The sequence below is a fragment of the Carica papaya genome, chromosome 6 (genome assembly GCF_054855325.1).
Source record: "Carica papaya isolate Zhongbai chromosome 6, ASM5485532v1, whole genome shotgun sequence".
NCBI lineage: Eukaryota > Viridiplantae > Streptophyta > Magnoliopsida > Brassicales > Caricaceae > Carica > Carica papaya.
In genome coordinates, this window is record NC_142314.1 from 24,573,324 (window position 1) to 24,578,237 (window position 4,914).

Here is a 4,914-nt window from a genome sequence, read left to right on the forward strand (position 1 = left end):
TTCTAAATTTGTGAAAAAAATAGAGAATTTTTTATGGATGATTTCACAATCTATGGTGATTCCTTTGATGAATGCCTTGAGAACTTCACAAAGTTGCTTAAGCATTGTTTTGACTCTAACCTTGTTCTCAATTATGAAAAATGCCACTTCATAGTGGATCAAGGGCTGATTTTGGACATGTGGTGTCTCCCAAAGGAATAAAAGTTTATAAAGTAAAGGTGGACTTTATTAAATCACTGCCTCATCTAAGTATGCTCCTTCCTTGAGCATGCGAGTTTCTATAGAAGGCTCATTAATGACCTCAAAGATCACACAACCATTATGTCGTTTGCTTCAGAAAGATGTCAAGTTTGTCTTTGATGAACCTTACATAGAAGCATTCAGAACACTTAGGGATAAACTAGTGACAACACCCATCATGTAACCACTAAATTGGGACCTACCATTTAAAATAATGTGTGATGCAAACAACTAAGTAGTGGGTGCAATATTCGGGCAGAGAATAGGAAAAGACCTGCATGTACTTTATTATGCCTCTCGCACCCTTGACAATGCCCAAATAAACTATTCTACCACGGAGAAAGAGCTGCTCGTTATTGTGTTTGCCTTAGAGAAATTTTGTTAATACTTGTTGGGAACAAGGCTGATTGTATTCTCAGATCATATAGCACTGAAATACTTGTTGAAGAAAAAAGAGGCAAAATCGAGGTTAATATGATGGATACTTCTTTTACAAGAATTTGACCTTGAGATAAGTGCTAGAAAAGGGACAAAGAATTTTGTTGTAGATCACCTTAGCAAACTGCCAATTAATGGGGAACTCTCCCCGTTAGGTAATGAGTTTCCAAATAAACACAAATCCAAATGAACACTTGTTCGCAGTTTACCATATGACCCCATGGTAGTAGACAAGTAGAAGTCTCTAATCAGGAAGTCAAGTCCATCTTAGTGAAAACAGTCAACCCGAATAGAAAGGACTAGAGTCTACAACTCGATGGTGCTTTATGGGCTTATTGAATAGCGTTCAAAATGCTAATCAAAATGTCTCCATACTGCCTAATTTTTGGAAAATCTTGTCATTTACTCATTGAGTTAAAGCATAAAGCATATTGGAGCATCAAGATTTGTAACACGAAGATGGAGGAAGCTGGGGAGCATTGGAAACTACAGCTACAAAAACTAGAAGAAATACAGAATATGGCCTATGAGAACTCCAGAATTACTAGTTACTGAATAGTAAAATATACTTCTATCATATTATGTTCAAGATGAGTAATATTTTAAATCTCATATCATCAATCAGTGTGTATCTTAATCGTATTAACTAAATTAGAAATTTACTTGTAATAATTCATATTTTGGCCTAGAGAATCATTTGGATTAAGTACTATTAATCATATATAATATATTATCTATTACTTAATATAATATATGAGAGCTACTATTATAATTATCTCATTTTAAATATAATATAACTATTATTTTCAATAATAACAATCAACTTTTCATTTTTTGTGCTTTCATTTGAATAACCAAAAACATTAAAATGATAAAGTTATAGCAAAACTAAGCAAAATTTATCAATTTATTGTTATGTGATTAATATAATATGTATACTATTAAATTCATATAAACTAGAATGCGGTTGTTATTAGTAAACATCAATGTGGATGATACCATAAAAATTTATATAGGTGATTATTACATGAACAAGTTTACTAGAATGACATTATAATTAAATTATTGCATTAAGTTTTTAGCATTAAGTTTTTACCATATATCAAACAATAATTTACCTATAATAATTATGAATAATTATTTTTTCGTGTTAGCTCCAACATTGATGATTTATGCAAACATAATTATGCTTCAATATTAATAGATCAAATTATTTTCCTTGTAAATTTCTAATTAAGTTAAAAGGCTTTGTGCTTGTGCATGTGTGTTGTTCCATTATATCTGTCTCCTTGGTTGTATATTAGAAAGTAGAGCCATAGCTAAAAGTCATTTTTTTTCTTCAATCTATCATTTTAAAAAAATAAATAAATAAAAATATGTTGTAGAAAACCCAAGATCCTCTTTCATGATTTCTTTAGGCAATCTCGGACATGGAATGCATCATCGATGATAAATATATGGTCAGCTGCAAGATTGACAGTGGATCCTTAGGTAAAATCTTTCTTGCTATGCACTTCGATACATTTAAGATCATCACTGTTAAGATTGAAAATAATAAAACAAAGCATCCACAACTTCCATAGGAAGTTAAGTTATATAATATTCTTCAAGGAGGAAGTGGAATTCCCAGAATAAAATGGTTTGGCATGGACTGGGAGTATAATGTCTATGTCCTTGATGTTCTTAGGCCAAGTATCGAGGATTTATCTGTGTATTATGGGAGGCAATTCTCACTGAAGATAATGCTAATGTTGGTTTCGGATCTTGGATGGAAAACAAATTAGGTATATATATTTGATTTGAAGCTCCCCAAACAATACTGGGACACCATAACCAACAACTATATCTGATACAGGGAAAACAAGAACTTAACTAGAATTGAGCAAAGTCATCGAAACGATCTAAAATCACTTGAATATTTACTTGGTTATTTTCTTAGAGAAGCCTTCCATGGTAGGGTCTTAAAGCTACAACAAAAAAGCAGAAATATAACAAAATTTGTGAGAAAAAATTATGGACTTCTATTGAGGTTATATGCAAATCACATCCTATGGAGTTTGCATCATACTTCAATTATTGCCATTTATTGACATTTGATCATTGATCTGATTATGAATTCTTGATGTGCTTGTTTCATGATTGTATTATGTCAATATAAGTTTGTCGATGAAGGATATGAATATGATTATATCTTTGATTGGACTATAATCAAGTACTAGCAGTCACAAAATTATAGAAGCCATATTATATTTTTACTGAATCTAAACTAGCAATAGGAGCAAATGTGTCAGAATAATCAACACCAAATTTTTATGCATACCCTTTTAACTACAAGTTTGGACTTATATATGTTGATGGACCTATTTATATCATGTTTGGTTTTTAACACCCATTTTACTCCAATAACTTTTTTGTTTCTAAGCCTACCAACCAACTCCTAGATTTTATTTTTTTGAATCATTGACAACTCTTCCTCTATTTTTTTGCTTTTATTTCAGGTCCTTAAAGTGCTTCTTCATGGCAAAGAGGTTCACATATTACCACATGATATCTATTATAGATGACTAAAAGTAGCCTCATCCTTTTGATAGGAGATTCATCTTCCAACTCATTCTACCTTTGATATGTTCTTTGTTCTTCAAGAATGTTTTCTTTTAGATCTTATGAGGATCCACTAGTTTTGGTGTAGATTCTTCTAGTCCCATTACTCATCCTCATTGAAATATACATCTCTATTGATTGTAATATTTTCTTTTTATGGACGATAAATTTTGTAGGCTTTTAAAAAGGAAATATAAGCCATGATGATGCTTGCAATTGCCTTTTTGTCATAGTCTCCTTTTTGTCATAGTCTTTCAAGCTTAACTAGTGGAACATGAATAAAACACAAAAAATCAAGTGCTTTAAGAAAGCTTTGTAACCCATACCAAGGCTCAAGTGGAGTTTTATCTTCCAAGCTTTAGTTGGAGTGATTTTCGCAGAAAAACTTTTGTGTTAGCTATATCCACCCAAATTTTTTTTAGGCAACTTGTTCTCATGCAACATATATATGCTCATTTCTATTACTGTTCTATTTTCATTTGGCTAACTCTATTTTATTCTTGAGTTTAAGGAAATGTGAGTTGATGTTCAGTATTAGTTTCTTCATAAAATAAATTAAATTTTACTGAGGTACATTCTTTTCCATTGTTAGATCTCAGAAATTGAATCATGTAGCAATTTTTAATTTTTTACAATCTTCTATCACTTCTCAAATACTCTAGTCACTTGTGACTTGAATTAAAAAATAAAATCCAACATATTCTTGTAATGAAAAGAATATAGTATAGGCTACCATGTAATGATGGTGTTTTCGAGGCCTTACTAAATATGTGTGAATTAATTGTAGCTTTTTGGAGGCTCTCTAAGTTGATATAAGAAAGCCATCATATTTTGTTTACCAATTTGAAAGCATTATAATTTAGCAAATTACAAAAACCTTACTAAACCTCTCATTGTGTCATTTTTCTTCATTTTTAAAATTTTTTTGAAGATGATAATGACCAAGTCTCTTTTGCCATATTTTTGTTGGATCAAATGAGAAGCTTTTAACCCTCAAATTAACCTTAGAATCTCCGCACCAACAGTATCATAGATAAGGTAGTGTCTATCTTAAAAGGATACTTTGAAATCTTTTTCTATCAGTTGAGTTGCACTTAGTAAGTTTGGTCAATATCAAGTATATAAAAAACATCTGAACTTGCCTTTATACTAGATCTTTTTGTAATTACAACCATTCCTCTTTCTTTTGTAGGAATATTATAACACCCCTGAACCTATATGATGCGAGAGGGTATGGGGAGGATCGAATCTACTCTTGAAACCCACTCAACGTATGCAATACCGAAACAATAACCACTTAAAATTAAACCCCTCCCTCTAATTGAATCTACAATCCTAAAAGAAAGTAAAAAGAGAGACTAGAAAAATAAAATAAGGAAAAAAAAAATGCAATGGACTTGCCAATAAGTTTATCCCCGCTCCTTGGCTCAACAAGACTTCTGAAGACTCCTGCTTCCTGAAAAACTTAGAGAAACAAATTTTAGCAAAAATGTTAAAAGAAGAAAAGTCAAAGCTCTCAAGAATTCTCTCAAATTTATTCTCAAAGGTTGTGCTTTATATCCTATGAGCAAAGGTCTATTTATAGCATTTTTCGAGCAATCTAGATGAGTACAAAATCTTGAGATACTTAATAAA

The 4,914-nt window shown here is 31.2% G+C and overlaps 1 pseudogene; it reads left to right on the forward strand.

The window, feature by feature from the left end:
- The first annotated feature begins 2,108 nt into the window (after positions 1 to 2,108).
- On the forward strand, positions 2,109 to 2,897 carry LOC110824371 (casein kinase 1-like protein 3 pseudogene; annotated as a pseudogene).
- The last annotated feature ends 2,017 nt before the right edge of the window (positions 2,898 to 4,914 follow it).